The following is an 18,187-nucleotide window of genomic DNA, read 5'->3' as shown; positions in this document are numbered from 1 at the left end:
AGGAGAGTGTGTCAGAGTCAACCTCATACATGTAAGGATGCCAGATTTCCTTCCTTAAGGAAATTAGTGAACCGGAGGGGTTTTTAGGATAATCCCACCATTTCATGGTCACCATTACTGATATTAGCTGTTTATTACAAATTGATTTAATCAATTGGTTTTAAACTAGCCAGCTGTCACAGTGGGATTTGAACTCTGGATTACTTATCCAAAAATGTAATCATAAGACGTAGGAGCAGAAGCATGCCATTCGGCCCATCGAATCTGCTCCACCAATCAATGAGATCATGGCTGATCTGATAATCCTCAACTCCACTTTCCTGCCTTTTCCCCATTGCCTTTGATTCCCTTACTGATTAAAAATCTGTCTGTCTATCTCAGCCTTGAATTTACTTAATGACCCAGCCTCTACAGCCCTCTACAGTAAAGAATTCCACAGATTGACTACCCTCAGAGAAGAAATTTCCCCTTACCTCTGTTTTAAATGGGTGCCTCCTTAATCTGAGATTATGCCTTCTGGTTCTATACTCTCCCACAAGGGGATCAACCTCTCAGCACTTGCCCTGTCAAGCCCCCTAAGAACCTGATATGTTTCAATAAGGTACTGTATCTGTAAGGGTGATGCACAAGGTAACAGGCACTTGTGGAACTATTCATCATTCAACATCTTCAGTTTTTTTTAAAGAAAAGGGAAATTAAAAGCCACAATTCTTCCAAAAATCCTGAAGATCATTCCTTTTGAAAAGACTTGTCCCAGCATGTCACACATTCATGCAAGCTTATATGTTTGAAATAAAGAATCGATTTAAACGCAAGCAAGATAGCAACTGCTAAACAGGGAAGTAATCTCCAGAAACAATCGCTGTAAAATCTGGTATATTTCTCTGTGAGCAGAAACAGGACATGGTGTGGAATTCTGCCAACTCACAGGCTTATAAACCGTATATTCACTGGAATGAGAATTATAAGGAGTACATGCAGGAATTTAAACATCATGCTGAAATGAATTCAGCAAATGAATTGAGTAATTGTTCCAACCTCAATTGTGAAACCATCAGTGGTCAGTCACTGGAGAGGAGGCTACAAATTTGCATTTTGATTTTTTTTTTAAAAGCATACATTAGTCCTTAACCCCAGTTTTAAAATTAAAATGATCCGACCTAAGGGCAGTTGTGGATAGGTTTTAATACGTACCCTCAGAGACAGTGGTGATGAGTTTGGTAAAACAGTTTCAAAAAGGAAACAAATTGCCCTTAGCAGAGGTTACAATGAGCTTCTGTTTCCACGTCTGGCAACTTGGCAGCATCTTCTAGCCTCCATCATCCTAACCATCAGAGCTTCCTATTCAGCAGTGTGATCAACATTAGCCTTCAGCCTGACAGATGAGTCTATGTGATGTAATAGTCACCTTGATTTACTTGACATGCCATGCCTTAGTTCCGTGTATCAAGCTAACTCAATTGCTAAATACAGGCCCTCCCCAGAAAGAAAATAAACAAAGAAATCTAATCCATGTTTAAAGTGCTGCTGAGTGGTAACTAGACTGAAGCCTCGACATTCCTGCACTCTTTCTGCTGATATCTTGGATTTAAAACAAAGGAACCTGTTCAGTTCAAAAACAAAAATACCTGGAAAAGCTCAGCAGGTCTGACAGCATCTGTGGAGAGGAACACAGTTAACGTTTCGAGTCCGTATGGCTCTTCAACAGAACTAAGGAAAAATAGAAAAGAGGTGAAATATAAGCTGGTTTAAGGTGGGGTGGGACAGGTAGAGCTGGATAGAGGGCCAGTGATAGGTGGAGATAATCAAAAGATGTCATAGACAAAAGGACAAAGAGGTGTTGAAGGTGGTGATATTATCTAAGGAATGTGATAATAGGTGACATTAAGGGTAGAAAGCAGGACGAGCAAGGTACAGATAGCCCTAGCGGGTGGGGTGGGGGAAAGGGATCGAAATAGGCTAAAAGGTAGAGATAAAACAATGGATGAAAATACATTTAAAAATAATGGAAATAGGTGGGAAAAGAAAAATCTATATAAATTATTGGAAGAAAGGGGATCAGAAAGGGAGTGGGAATGGAGGAGAGAGTTCATGATCTAAAATTGTTGAACTCAACATTCAATCTGGAAGGCTGTAAAGTGCCTAGTCGGAAGATGAGGTGCTGTTCCTCCAGTTTGTGTTGAGCTTCACTGGAACAATGCAGCGAGCCAAGGACAGACATGTGGGCAAGAGAGCAGGGTGGACTGTTGAAATGGCAAGCGACAGGGAGGTCTGGATCATACTTGCGGACAGACCAACAACCTGTTCAGTTGTTTGCTTAGGAATTCTGAAGCGTAAAGAACTGTTCTGATACTCTGCTTATAAGTCACAAGCTTAGCCTGCATTAGGACTTTGTTAAAACATTGAAGAGAGACAAGAAAAACCAAAGGACTCATTGGTCCTTCTAATGTAGTCATAGTGGCATCAAACAGAACAAGTACAGATATGAATTGACAATTGGAACACATAAACCACCCCCCTCCCCAATACCCCACAATTCTTCAATTAAGATTCTGCTGTTTTTACAGAATAATGTCAGACCTGGGCACCCATCATCTCTCAATAGTTAACCCATTAGTAAATGAAGCATATTACATCCTATTATTCCAATAGTTATACTTTCAGTTGCAGGTAGCTCTGGACTTCCTTCTTAAATTTCCTGATTATTATTCCAAGTGACACTATCCAATATCATCCAAGGTTTGCACAGGCACTTCTATCTGGTGCAACCATAATTCAATGGGACATGCTGTGTATCCATGTCATCAGATGACTAGTGGCAATGCATTTGAACATTTAATTCATACTTTATGCTCTTCTACATGCCATTTTGAAAGAGTTCCCCAAACTGGTTTGTGCAATTTATTCTTCATGGGCTAGATCACTGGGACTGAGTTGGCTGATAAGAGATTGGATTCTAACCTAAAGCCTCCCACCCCATCACTTCTCTCAATCTCCCCAATGCCTCTAGTCTATCAGGCTGAATGCTTGATATCCATTGGTGAATGTACTTTCCTCCAGGTAAATATTGGGAAGCATCTGGAGTACTGTGTGCAGTTTTGGTCTCTTGTAACACCAATACCAAGCTGAGTGGCCACATCTTCTCATACACAAACAGGGCCATCTCCACCTCCAAAACATCTTTTCACCCTACCCCTATGTTAAGCCACCTGCTGCTGAAACCCTCATTTATGCCTTAGTCACTTCCAGGCTCTAATACTGAAAAGGTTCTTTTATGGACTTCCTATCCTCCACCAAACTCCAGCTCATATAAAACTCTTGTTACTCACATCCAATCACATGCTTAATCCTTCTTACCAACCCTGACCTTGCTAACCCACATTGAAATCCAACCTACCAAAGTCTCAAATTTAATGTTATTTTCCTTGTCTTTCCCTGACCTTGTCGCTCCTTATCACTGTGGCCACCTGCAGCCTTACAAACCCACTCAGACTCTTTGTTCTTCTAACTAACTGCTTGCACATACTCCAACCCCTTTACCCCATCATTGACAGACATTCTTTCACTCTCCTTGGTCCCCATACTTGAACTCCCTCGAACTTCACCCACTTCCCTATCTTTTAAAACCCAAGCAAAGGCTTTTTCTTCAAGCCTTTCATCATAACTTGTCTTTCATCAATGTCCATTTCTCATCAAACTTCTGTGAAATTCCTCAAGACATTTTTTTTTATTAATGGCAGTAAATTAAGGCAAATTGTTGTCATCGCAATGGAAAGTGTGCGCGCTCTATCAGCCAACTGGATCATGAGCAGATCAATCTGGGAAACTCATACTGGTGACAACTTACATGAAAAACTCAGCTGACAAAATAAAAAGCACACTGTAGGAAAGTGACAGTGAATGAGGACATGTATTAATCTTCAAGCTAGGAAGAGAAGGGAGAGTAAAGCTGAATACTCAAGCTAACATAAAGGGCACATTCAGGGATTCCCAAGCTCCCAGCAGGGAAGCTATGCTCAAGAGAACAGGGTTGAGAAACTGCATGCCAGGCCAGTAGCCTCTTTGAGGAAGTTTGTCCTCAATGACCACTTCTTCCTCCCACAGATTGCACATCCTGAATTTACCCTGTGAAAATATATTAACTATACAACAAATGACCATTTAGAATAAAATGAGCCAATACCAAGTTAACCTTCAGTCTCAAGATCAATCGTTTTTTGAACAAAGCCCAGCATTGTGACCTGACATCTGCCTGTATGTATTCAATTAGTCTGACCTCCCAGCATTAAAATTCAACTGTATAGTATATGGTGTATACATGATAAAACTGTTAGCATTTCTTTTGATCTTATTATTTTAATGCAATTTTGGACTTCCTGCAATACTTACAAATGATTGGGTCAAAAAGGGAGGAGTTTCCAACTGACAGGAAACTGAACACAATGATTATTGTACTCTTCTTTTAAATTTATGTTTCACTACACGTACACATTTTGGAAATAATGCAAAATTGACTCTCCTGTTTTTTAAGAAACATAATAACCTGACATTCAGCTGCATTATTTTCAGTCAGTCACTAGTGGGTGAATCCAAGTACTTCACAAGGCTGTAATGTAACTTTTTAAAAAATTATTCATTCATGGGATGTGGGCATCGCTGGCTAAGCCCCCATTTATTGCCCATCCCTTATTGCCCCCTTGTTCAGAGGGCATTTAAGTCAACCACATTGCTGTGGGGTCTGGAGTCACATTTAGGCCAGACCAGGTAAGGACAGCAGATTTCCTTCCCTAAAGGACATTAGTGAACCAGATGGTTTTACAATCGACAACAGTTTCATGGTTTTTAATTCCAGATTTCTTATTGAATTGAATATCCACTATCTGCCATGGCATGATTCAAACCCAGGTCCCCAGAGCATTATGCTGGGTCTCTGGATTACTAGTCCAGCGACAATACCACTAAGCAATCACCTCCCTAGAGGTGACCTTAAAAATCAGTTAATTCGCAGGTAAAACATAAACATTACCCAAATGCCTTAAAATTAGATTACAACCTAAAGATCCGTGATCTGTGTTTTCTTTTAGAAGACTAAGAAGCTGTACATGCTGCCCGGTCATTAGAGATCATGTGAGGCATAGGAAAAGAAACATAACTTGTTCCACCTAAATGTCTGTGAATTTACTCCACTCAATTTAGTGCTTTAATTCCCTAGTACTATTTCTGGGCACCTACAATTAGGTTAATAAAAATAAAGAATGACTTGCAACCTCATATATGGGAAAGTAGGAAACCCAGCAGCCAATGTGCGCTCGGCAAGGTGCTGCAAACCACAATGAAATAAACGGGGAGGTTGGTTGAGGGACAAATGTTGGTCAAGACATGAGGAGAATTCCACTGCTCTTCTTTGAATGGTCTCATGGGATCTTTAACATCCACCTGAGAAAGAATTGATTGAATGTCTCACCCAAAAGACTGGCAGTGCAGCATTCTCAGTACTGCAATGGGAAAAAAAGGCCATTCAAAAAAATATTGACTACCTAGCTATATTTCATTTTCACAGCACATATGCAAGGGCACAACTGAATCAGTTAGTAGTGCTCCTGCCACTGAGCCGATAGGATTGGGGTTCAAGACCTACTACAGGACTTGTTGGCCAAGGAAGGAGTGTTCAGGAGACTAAAAGCAGGTTGTTAATCAGCCTGAAAAATCTTTCCAATGCTCTTCTACACCATTCCCCAAGGGAGGAAAGAGTGTAAAGGTATGATCAACAACACATTTGTAAAATTAGGTCTTCCTCCTTAGTACATTTTTTTCTAATATGTTTCAATTTACACCAAAATGAAGTGGTGATAATTTACTCCCTCTTTGAGATACTGGGCTGATTTTGTTGACATTGAAGAAGTCCCTCTGCTGGGACTGAAAGTGGGGGTTTACCCCACTCCGGAGGGTGGTGGAACCCTGGAGCAGATAATTCACAGGCCACGATAAGGACCGCCATTGGCCTGCCTCCCAGAATTGCCAGCCCAGTCAGAGGACCGGCAGCCTTGGCAGCGCAATGCTAGCAGTGGCTACTGTTCTGGCTGCAGGAAGAGGAAAAAAATGCTTCCATGATGAGGCATCCTCAAAAACAAGGTAAGTTAACTTTAAAGAGCCAGGGCCAGACAGAGATGCCCCAGTGATCAGAGGAGGGTGGGGGGGTGGGGGCTGGGGGGCGGTTTGAGTTGTGGTGCAATAGTCGCGAGGGCAGCCATTGCCGCCAGGGGGACCCCTCTGTGGGCCACAAAGCGATGTTCTGGATGTTTCCCTATGCCGCAGCAATCCCTCCTGAAGCCAGTAAAATGCCAGTGAGGGCAGGAGTTTAATTGGGTACTTAGGGGTTTTAATTGGATGTTGACGGTTGGGGACTCAGCAATAGCAATGCTGTTGAATTTCTTTTAATTGTTCTTTCATTGGATTTAAATGTAACTGGAAAGGCCAGCATTTGTTGCTCATCCCTAATTGCCCATAAGAAGATGGTGATGAACTGCCCTCTTCAACTATCTGGTGTATAGGTACACACACAATGCTGTTAGGGAGCAATATGAATATCAAAGGGAGATGGTTAGATTCCCTCTGGTTGGTATGTTAATTGCCTAGTACTTGTGTGGCATGAATGCTATTTGCCATGCATCAGCCCAAGCTTGAATGTTATCCAGGCCTTACTGCATGTGGGCACAGACTGCTTCAGCCTATGAGAATACTGAATAATGGTGCAATCATCAGTAAACATCCCCACTTCTGATCTTATGAAGGGAAAGTCTTTGAAGAAGCAGCTTAAGATGGTTAGGGCCTAGGACACTACCCTGAGGAACTCATGCAGCAATGTTCGGGGCTGAGACGACTGGCCTCCTACATACACAACCATCTTCCTTTATGCCAGGTATGGCTCCAACTAGACAATTTTCCTCCTGAATCCCACTGGCTTCAGTTTTGCTAAGGATTCTTGATGCCGCACTCAGTCAAATGGTGCCTTGATGGGAAGGGCAATCACTTTCATCCCACCTGTGGAATTCAGCTCATTTGTCCACCTTTAGACCAAGGCTGTAATGAAGTCAGGAGCTGAGTGGCTCTGGCAGAACCTAAAATGAGTATCGGTGAGCAGATTACTGCTGAGTAAGTGTCGCTCAGTAGCACCGTCAATGACATCTTCCATCACTTTGCTGATGGTCGAGAGTAGACTGATGGGGCCGTAGTTGGCCGGATTAGATTTGTCCTGCTTTTTGTGAACAGGACATACCTAGGCAATTTTCCACATTGCCGGGCAGATGCTAGCACTGTAACTGTACTGGAACAGCTTGGCTGGTTTTGCTTCAGTACCATAGCCAGGACGTTGTCAGGGCCCATAGCCTTTGCTGAATTCATTGCATTCAGCTATTTCTTGATATCTTGAATTAGGTGAAGGCTAGCATCTGTAACTCGGCACTTCTGGCTGAAGATGGCCGCAAGTGCTTCAGCCTTTTCTTTTGTCATGGTTACCTATAAAAAAAGCAATGATGATAGCTCAAAAGTAACTTATTAGTTGTTCACCGCTTTGAGGCATCCTGTAAATGGAGTCACACCAATGTAACTTTTATCATTCCACAAACCCCGTCCAATCGATTCAATTTTGGATTCCACCAAGCCTTTTTAATCTCCTGAAGAGTGCTTCTTTAAAGTATCACCCTCTCCTTCCCAGGTAATCCACCTGGATTGTTAGACAAATGTTGCCTGAAACAGAACAATTGCTCAAAAAGGATAGAGCTACAAAACTCAAGATTGCACATTTAAGTTATTACATATTGAAATTTATGGGGAAAGAGTCAACAATAGACCTTGATGTCAAGGACAGTCATACTTTACAATGTCCCAGACACCACCATCACCATCCCTGGTTATGTCCTATCCCACCGGCAGGACAGCCCCACCAGAGGTGGCAGCACAGTGGTACAAAGTTGGGAGCGGGTTGCTCTGAGAGTCCTCAACATTGACTTCAGAACCCATGAAGTCCCATGCCATTAGGCCATAAACAGGCTGTCCATGCTGGGTCTCATAAGGAGCACTTCTGACCGAGTTGGTCAAGTCCTAAAGGCCATAGCTGCCAGACTGGATCTGCAGCAGGTGGTGAGGGAACAGACAAGAGGAAAAAATATACTTGACCTTATCCTCACCAACTTGCCTGTCACAGATGCATCTGTCCACGACAATATCTGTAGGAGTGACCAGTGCACAGTCTTTGTGGAGACAAAGTCCCATCTTCACATTGAGGATACCCCCCATTGTGTTAGGTAGCACCACCACCATGCTAAATGGGATAGATTTCAACAGATCTAGCAACTGAAGGCTGGACATTCATGAGGCGCAGTGGGCCATCAACAGCAGCAGAATTGTAAGCTCAGGACCTGACATACAACCTACTCTGTCATCACCATCAAGACTGGGGGGTCAATCCTGGTTCAATGAAGAGTAAAGGAGAGTTTGTCAGGAGCAGCACCAGGCATACCTCAAAATGAGGTATCAACCTGGAGAAGCTACAACACAGGACTATATGCATGCCAATCAGCATAAGCAGCATGCAATAGACAGAGCTAAGCAATCCCACAACCAATAGATCAGATCAATGCTCTGCAGTCCTACACATCCAGTTGTGAATGGTGGTGGACGATTAAACAGCTAACCGGAGGAGGAGGCTCCACAAATCTCCCCATCCTCAATGATGGAGGAGCCCAGTGCATCAGTGTGAAACAGAAGCATTTGCAACCATCTTCAGCAAGAAGTGCTGAGTGGATGATCCATCTTGGCCTCCTCCTGAGGTCCCCAGCATCACAGATGCCAGTCTTCGGTAGCTGAATTCATCCAACGTGTTTTCAAGAAACAGCTGAAGGCACTGGACACTGCAAAGGCTATGGGCCCTGGCAACGGTCCAGCAATAGTACTGAACACTTGTGCTCCAGAACTAGCTGCACCCTAGCCAAGCTGTTCCAGTACATCTACAACACTAGCATTTACCTGGCAATGTGGAAAATTGCCCAGTTACGACCTGTCCACAAAATGCAGGTCAAATCTAACCTGGCCAATTACCACCCCATCAGTCTACTCTCGATCATCAATAAAGTAACGGAAGGGATCATCAACAGTGCTATGAAATGGCACTTCCTCACCTGCTCAATGACGCTCAATTTGCGTTTCACCAGGGCTACTCAGCTCCTGACCTCATTACAGCACTGGCCCAAACATGGACAAAATAGCTGAATTCAAGAGGTGAGGAGAGTGACTGTCCTTTACACCAAGGCAGCATGTCTCCAAGTGTGGCACTAAAGGGTCCTAGCAAAACTGGAGTCAATGGGAATCAGGAGGAAAACTTTCCGCTGGTTGGAGTCATACCTAGCACAAAAGAAGATGGTTGTGATTGTTGAAGGTCAATCATCTCAGTGCCAAGACATTGCTGCAGGGGTTCCTTGGGGTAGTGTCCTAGGCCCAAACATCTTCAGCTGTTTCATCAATAACCTTCCTTCCATCATAAAGTCAGAAGTGGGGTTGCTCATTGATGATTGCACAGTGTTCAGCACCATCTGTGACTCCTCAGATACTGAAGCAGTCAATGTCCAAATGCAGCAAGGCCTGGACAGCATTCAAGCTTGGGCTAACAAGTGGAAAGTAACATTCGTTCCACACTAGTGCCAGGCAATGAGCATCTCCAACAAATGAGAATCTAACCATTTCTCCTTGACATTCAGTGGCATTACCATCAATAAAATACCCCACTATCAACATCCTGGGGGTTACCACTGACTAGAAACTGAACTGGGTCAGCCACATAAATACTACGACTACAAGAGTAGGTCAAAGGCTGGGAATTCTACGGTGAGTAACTCACCTCCTTAACCCTCAAAACCTGTTCATAATCTACAAGGTACAAGTCAGGAGTGTGATGGAATACCCTCCACTTGCCTGGATGAGTATAATTTCAACATCATTCAAGAAGCTCAACACCATCCAGGACAAAGCAGCCTGCTTAACTGGGACCCCATCCACCACTTTACAAACTCACTCCCTCCATCATCGATGCACAGTGGCAGCAGTGTGTACCATCTACAAGATGCACTGCAGCATCTCACCACTCCCCCTCGACAGCACCTTCCAAACCACAACCTCTACCAACTAGAAGGACAAGGGCAGCAGACACGTGGGAACACCACCACCTGCAAGTCCCCTTCCAAGCCACTCACCATCCTGACTTGGAAATATATCACCCTTCCTCCACTGTCACTGGGTCAAAATACAGGAATACCCCTCCTAACAGCACTGTGGGTGTACCTACACCACGTGGACTGCAGCAGTTCAAGATGGCAGCTCAGCACTGCTTTCTCAAGGGCAATTATGGATGGGCAATAAATGTTGGTCTAGCCAGCAAAGCCCACATCCTGTGAAATAATACATTTTTAAAAAGACCACAGAGTCATTCTGGGCAGTGTGTTGCAAGGTCAACACTCATTCTGCATCTAGCTGTTTCCCTTAAATGGGGATCAGTTAATTCAGAATATTCACAGGCTGCTGAGAAATATGTATAAAAATAGTTCTGTAGATTTTTGGAAGTTGATTACTACATTTTAGGGTATAGCTGGAACATTTTTAAAATTTCATCAATTTGCTCATATTGCTAAGACAATCATTCAAAAGCACCTGCTGATAGGCATACGATTCCTCACTGGCAATGTATACAGGAAGCATGACCTTGGCTCTGTGCTAACTCTTAAGGTGTCAAAGATTAAGCAATTTGATTAACTACTAAAGCAGACTAGAAGAAATCCATATTTTGGGAATTGCGCTGGTTGTAATTATTTCAATAGGAGTGTTTTACACCCTGTGCAGCTGCTTTTTTTTCTCCAGTAGAGAAATATGAATTTGTTAAATCTAATAATTCTGAGCTAGGCTTACTTCCCCACTTTGTGCTGACCCAACTGAATAGTTCCCTGTCCAAGATCTGCCCTGCCTCCTATGCTCCAGTTCTGCTCTCACTGTCACCAAAGCCAACCAAATATTCTAACTCTGGAAAATTTTTAGGAGTATTCATTCCTACCATTTTCCACTCTCAGCTCTGTCCCCGGTGTTCTGGTATCTCATGTCTGGCTGCTGCAGTCAGCTCATTGCTACTGCACCTCATTGAAGACAACAAGCCTGCATTCAGTGGGCTTCCACAGGCTCTTTACAGCCCTATTCTCTCCCACCTCAAGGCCCTTGTTACTTTACTAGAGTGAGGTATGAATCAATCCTCTGTGGTAGACTTAACAATCCAATACGTAAGTCAAGAAGATGATGCATGATGTATGTGATCTTTTAGATTACTGTCCGGAAGCTCCACCTTCACATAAGTTCCCAAAATGAGTGCAAGAATCATTGCTGTAGAAATACACACACCAGCAAAATTGGTCGTGCTTTTTACTGAACATTACAAAATCAAACAATTGGGTTCTCTTTACTGTTGTGTTCATCACCTGTCACTACAGAGGGAACCAGAAGCCTGTTAAGGCCATTGAAAGCACAGATGTAAGACTGTGTGAGAGAGTAGGAGGAAGATAAAATACCATATATTCTCTCGTTCTTATCTTCTTTAAAGTTTCATTTCATTGTTTTTATTTCAAATGTTTCACACTTCACTATTCACTTTTCAAATGTATGCTCAATTATTCATAGTTCTTAGAAAATTATTGAGGCAACTACTCAAAATTACTAGTTCTTCAAAAATTAAAAATGTATTTTCACTATTCCAAACACTAAGGGGGAGCACATTACATCAAAACCACTTCTCTCTTCTCCCCATACCATGATATAAAATTATTTTTTTAAAACCAATGGATCAACAAAATTAAATTATAAGCCATAATACTTTGTCCATTGTGATCTCTCTCATTTGACCCTGGGCTAATAAGTGCTCCTTTCCCTTGAAAATAAAGTACTTGTTTTTTTGTTGAGAGCTAGTAATGTGTTTTGTTACATCTAAGGTCGTTGCAAACATTGAAGCAAATAGTTGACCACTTTAATAATGTTGGATCAACTCCACAATGGAAATAAAAACAAACTACTTTGCCCAAAAAAATAATGGACCTGATTTGCTGTAGAGTGGCTAGGCTAAGCGTAAAAACATAAATTAGACAGAAACTTCACATGACTACACATGAGCAGTTAAATGTGAAAAATCAGGAATCTTGTCTGGATTTCACTGATCCTTCAGAAGCTGCACAGGAATGGTGTCTTGCCAAGAGACTCTGCATTCAAATCAATGCGTGAGGCTTGCAAAAGAAAGTTAAGGCTTCTCCATTCCAGTGTAAGTAAATTTTTCATGGCATAATAAATCTTAATTGCTGCCAAACAACCTCTCTGACACTGAAAATAAACTTTCATCTAGATCTTTATTTTGTTTTAATAATGTGTGGAGTCTCATTCCTTCAGGTTTTAATTATTGTTGGAGAATTTTTTCATTTTTTTCAGCTTAATCCTACCCTTCACTCCTTCTATTTCAGATTCTGTGCCTGACTTGACATTATGGCTTGGATTTCATAGTCAGTGGCGAAGGAATTCTCGCCATTCACTGCACATGACTGCTAACAAAGTTTTCTCAGTCTTTTGAGCAGAGGCTTGCTCTAATCTAGTGTACACAAGACGTCTGTGGTACCTGTGTACTGGGCGAAAGAGTGCAAGGCTCTTCAACCATTTAGGCTGAAGAGTCCTCACAGATACCAGAATCAGGAAGCATAAGGAGGATGTAGAGCTACAATAAAACAAGATTGCGAAAGACAGGTGGGGTTGAGAGATTTTTTTTAAAATGTTCAACATTGATTAACATCTAAAGGAATGAGACTGCACACTTCAAAAATTACATTTTCAGGGCCAGACAGATTCTTTAGCAATTGTTATCACTTATTAAGATTCATTTACTCCTAAATGCACCAGCCCAAAAATGTTTTGGCCCGTTTAGTCTGTAAGTACCCCATATTCATGCATATAGTTCAATGCCGAGTCCTTTCAGTGTGGTTCTGTTATAGCACAGCCTATGGAGGAGCAGGCTAAATTGGAATGCAACTTCCAGATTTCCACGTGTGACTGTGTATGTATGCACTCTAGAAGTTGGTGTCCAATTTAATCCATAATTATGTGAGCTCCATTAGCTTCACAGTTATTATTAACTCAATATCCGGGCCTGGATAAAGTATTCAGACACTTTGCGGTTCAGGCTCAATGCTGTTCATTGAAAACATCTTCAATTTGATGGGTTAAGGGTCAGATTGATGGTCACATAGATTGCACTTTCCCATGTAGAGGCAGCTGTGTTGAAATGGCTCTGTAATTATAGTAAGTTCTGATGCAAAATCCCATAACAGGTCTGTAGGCAGGTGTAATGAATGCCTGGCACCATCCATTCACAGTCAAGAGCAAAATCTGACCTGATATCTAGAGCAGATTTGCAGTAAAGAAATGGATGGAAATAACACATCTCTCATAACAGGTACCATAAGACCATAAGACATAGGAGCAGAAATTAGGCCATTCGGCCCATCGAGTCTGCCATTCAATCATGGCTGATAAGTTTCTCAACCCCATTCTCCCGCCTTCTCCCCGTAACCTTTGATCCCCTTACCAATCAAGAACCTATCTATCTCAGTCTTAAATACACTCAATGACCTGGCCTCCACAGCCTTCTGTGGCAATGAATTCCATAGATTCACCATTCTCAGGCTAAAGAAGTTTTTCCTCATCTCTGTTCTAAAAGGTCTTCCCTTTACTCTGAGGCTGTGCCCTCGGGTCCTAGTCTCTTCTACTAATGGAAACATCTTCCCCACATCCACTCTATCCAAGCCTTTCAGTATTCTGTAAGTTTCAATCAGATCCCCCCTCATCCTTCTAAAATCCATCAAGTATAGACCCAGAGTCCTCAAACGTTCCTCATATGTTAAGCCTGGGATCATTCTCGTGAACCTCCTCTGGACCTTCTCCAGGGCCAGCACATCCTTCCTGAGATACAGGGCCCAAAATTGCTCACAATATTCTAAATGTGATCTGACCAGAGCCTTATAAAGCCTCAGCAGCACATCCCTGCTTTTATATTCTAGTCCTCTCGAAATAAATGCCAACATTGCATTTGCCGTCCCAACTACTGACTCAACCTGCAAGTTAACCTTAAGAGAATCCTGGACTAGGACTCCCAAGTCACTTTGCACTCCAGATTTCTGAATTCTCTCCCCATTTAGAAAATAGTCCATGCCTCTATTCTTCCTACCAAAGTGCATGCTCACTTAAAACCCTTTATGGTGGCCTGGGAATAATACTTGTACAGAACACTGGACTGCATTCCTATCTTCCATAATATTTCAACAACTTCTATGTACATAGCACCTTAAACATAATAAAATGTCCCAATGCACTTCACAAGATTATTAACAAACAACATATAACACCAATGGACCCAAGGAGAATTAGGCCAGATGACGATAAGCTTGATCAAATGTGTAGAGGAAAAGAGGTACAGAAGTAGACGAATTTAGGGAGGGAATTGCAGGAAGGATGTGAAGACAGTGCAGAAAATTTACAAGAATGGTTCCTTGTATGAGAGACTTCAGTTGCGGGGGTGGATTGAAGAAGCTGGGGTTGTTCTCAAAGGTTCACCGAAGATTTGATAGGCGTGTTCAAAATCATTAGGAGTCTAGACAGAGTAGATAGAAACTATCTCCACTGATGGACGGACTGAGAACCAAAAGGCACAAATTTAAAGTAATTGGTAAAATAACCAAAGGTAGTATGAAAATCTTTTTTTACGCAGAGATAGGTTGTGACTGGAATGCACTGCCTGAGAGGGTAGCAGTGCCAGATTCTGTCATGGCATTCAAAAGGTTAAGCACCTGAGGGAAAAAAAATGACCAGCTAAATTGTTCTTGCAGAGAGCCAGCATATATCCAATGAGCCAAATGGCCTCCTCCTGTGTTACAACCATTCTGTGATTCCAAGGGAGTGGTTGAGCTAATCAATGGCTGAAGAAGTGTCAATAGATGTGAATGGTTGGCCAAAGGCTAGGCAGTTGGGAGTTGGATAGTACAGTGTAATTGAAGGGACAGACACAGAAGGAAATGAGGTTAGACAGGAGACAGAGACTGTACACAGTGTGCGATGGGAGAAAATGAACAGAGGTGCCATTGTCAGTGTTCATGACTATAGGAGATTGCAACATGTGGAAGTGTTTATAAAAGAGGGAGAGGTTTCTAGCAGACACAAGAGCAGTGAATTCAGAAGAGTGAGAGTATGGGCAGCTGGAATAGAAATAAAACCACAAAGGATGAGGAAATGCACAGGCTGATAGAGAAAAAGAGGAAGAAGATATTATGATGGGATTGGGTTGCGGGAGGGGTGTGGAAGCTGCTGTCAGTTTATAACAAATATTTGAAAGGAGAGGCTAAGAGAGGTGGTATGATGTGAGTTAATTAAAAGGACAAGTTACCAGAGGAGTAGGGCAGAGAGAGGAGAGACCAAGGTATGACTTGGTGATAAGGGGCACACTGCTTGTGTGGGAGTTCAGGCAGGACAACTGCAGGAAAGTGCAGCCAATTGCATAAAGCTTCGGTTTCGGTCAAGATACCAGTACCCAGGAATCAAATTTCAGCCAAGGGTCAGGAAGCAAGCGGAGAGTGGCAAAGCAAAAACAAAAATAAAACATGCTGGAAAAACTCAGGAGGTCCCTGCTGAGCTTTTCCAGCATTTTTTGCTTCTGTTTCAGATTTCCAGCATCCAGTGTTTCGCCTTTATCTTAGTGGCAAGGCAAAAGATCATTTGGCAGCATGGGAGCAAATTCCAGAGCAGGTTGGAAGCAGTAGGAGCAAATCAGAGATATCCAAACAGAGTGAAAACATTCTAACAGGGGAAAACAGAACTTCAGCGGCAGGCAATAGTAGCAGTCCAACAGAGAATACAATGTCAGTGGAAAGAGGTGGCAAAGGGAAGTCACTTTGAAAAATCAAGCCAGCTTGACTTTTACCCAAGAGAACTTCTGCTTATTTTGAAGTCCATACTTTAACGTAATTTATTTCCAAAATACATAGTACATATAATAGATTCTGTTTTAATCAACCTTAATAGAATTTCATTTAATTCCTCAGTAGACATTATTTATTCTTCACAAGCTACTTCATATTTATTCCCCTTCGTGTAAGTTCACCTGAATAAAAAGGTAGATGATATTAAGCTTTGAGCAAGACCTGAATTAGAAATCTGAATCTTGAACAATTTCACCCTGAAATCACAAACATAACATGGATCTTGTACTGGAGAGAGAGAGAGAGAGAGTGTGTGTGTGTGTGTTCGGAGCGGGAAAGATGCATGATCAGCCATAAACATGTATACATATGAAAAATACCTCAAAAGGTTAATTTTGGCATTTGGTCTGGGAAGATCCGTGGCCAAAAAAAAACTGCTTTTGCTAGAGAATGAGGCATTTAAAGAAATCTTAAAGCCTATGTGATCTCGGGTAAAGAAATAAGCCAGCGCACTTTGCACTCCTTGGGGATGATTCATTTCTTGCAACGTTAAAGTGGTTTCACAAAACTCTCCTATGTAAAGCCGAGATCACTATGACTCCGTAAACTTGTGTTTGGTGAACATGTGCGTTGTGTAGCATTTTCTGTCAAGAACAGAAATGCGCCTCAACGGCGTGATCGTTCTCTCTAGACTATTACAACTATTAATACACAGAACAATATTATCAGGACCTGTTCACCATTATTTGGAGCACTCCCAGGCACCTGCTGGCCTGTGTTGCGACAGATACAGCAGGTGTGACCGATAATAACCCCAGTGACTGCCTCTGTAGCTCAAGGCAACCACTCAAATTTTTATTTTAAAAGGCTGGATGATTCTGATGCCGCTAGATTAGATCACATTTTATTGCCTTTGATTTTTTTTTAAAAAAACAGATCAGCAATATTTTAAATGAGCATCTCTACATAAAACCTTCCCGAGGGTCACAAAAGATAACAATGTATTAGAAGACCAGGGATCAGTATGTAACAACATGCATTTAAACATCTTTATACAAGCCCGACAGCAACATGTTCAATCACATTCCGCACAAAATACAAACATAAGACATACGATGATATTTTTTTTAAAAAAACATGCCTCTAAAAATACAAGCAAACAAAGGATCAAATAGATAAATAAACTCGCATATATTGCAAATTGTAATAAATAATTCTATTTACATTGGTTGTTGATGGGTTGATTTGTCAGATTCCATCCCAGGGTGTGCGTTTTTTTTTGGGGGGGGGGTGAAAGAGAGGCAGATTAATACGTGTCACTAGCTTAACGCTGTTATCTGTAGAAGTAAAAAGAGACTCACATGTAACGTTCGCTCTTGGCTTCACGTTCTGTTCATGACCATGTTCAGGTCCAAACTCTCATTCATGAAGCAAGGAGCAGATGCAGCTGGTGATTGACAGCCGATCCCACTAATGGCCACACCGGTTTATGGCGCTATGCTTCTCGACCAATCAGAGGCTGCAGAGCCGAGTAAATGACAGTTACATTATGCATTCATAGCAATGGTGTGGGCAGATCCCCCAGAGAGAAATGCACGATTCTCTTTTCAGGAACACGTTGTCGAGGAGCAACCTTTTATGTCCAAGCGGATATCACAGATGCATTATGAAATTGTTACTTTTTGTCACACTGTATGCAGTTTTTTTTTAAATGTAGTCGATTTGATTTACTTTTGTTTCAACCGAACTTATTTATAATCTGTAAAATCAAGAAATTCATGATGGACTTCAGCCACAGTTTGGTATCTGTCATCCCTTAACTTCGTTCAGTGAAAGAAAGACCTGCATTTACGCAGTGCTTTTCACGACGATCGGATGCCCCAGAACTGGATGCGAGACTCCAGTGTTTTAGGCAGGGTTACTGTCTATTTATACAAGTTTATTGCTACCACAAACCTGTATAAAACGCCAGTTCCGCCTCAACTGGAGTATAGTGCCCATTTCCGGGCACCACACTTTAGGAAGGATGTGAAGAGTGCAGAAAAGATTCACAAGAATGGTTCCAGAAATGAAGAACTTCAGTTCAGTAGATAGATTGGAGAGGCTGGGAGCTGTTCTTCTTAGAAAAGGAGGTCCGGAGGATTTTTGTGGAG

General features: G+C 42.0%; 1 protein-coding gene across 3 annotated transcripts in view; it reads right to left on the bottom strand.

The window, feature by feature from the left end:
• The window catches only part of slco4a1 (solute carrier organic anion transporter family, member 4A1), a 181,000-nt gene extending 163,491 nt beyond the window's left edge, over positions 1 to 17,509 (bottom strand). For all 3 annotated transcript variants that reach the window (XM_041203717.1, XM_041203716.1, XM_041203715.1), the window contains exon 1: positions 17,396 to 17,509. The gene's annotated coding sequence lies outside the window, so the exon portion shown is untranslated. The remainder of the gene's footprint in view (positions 1 to 17,395) is intronic.
• Between the last annotated feature and the right edge of the window lie 678 nt (positions 17,510 to 18,187).

The sequence above is a fragment of the Carcharodon carcharias genome, chromosome 14 (assembly GCF_017639515.1).
Source record: "Carcharodon carcharias isolate sCarCar2 chromosome 14, sCarCar2.pri, whole genome shotgun sequence".
NCBI lineage: Eukaryota > Metazoa > Chordata > Chondrichthyes > Lamniformes > Lamnidae > Carcharodon > Carcharodon carcharias.
This window is presented reverse-complemented; position numbering and strand designations above follow the sequence as displayed.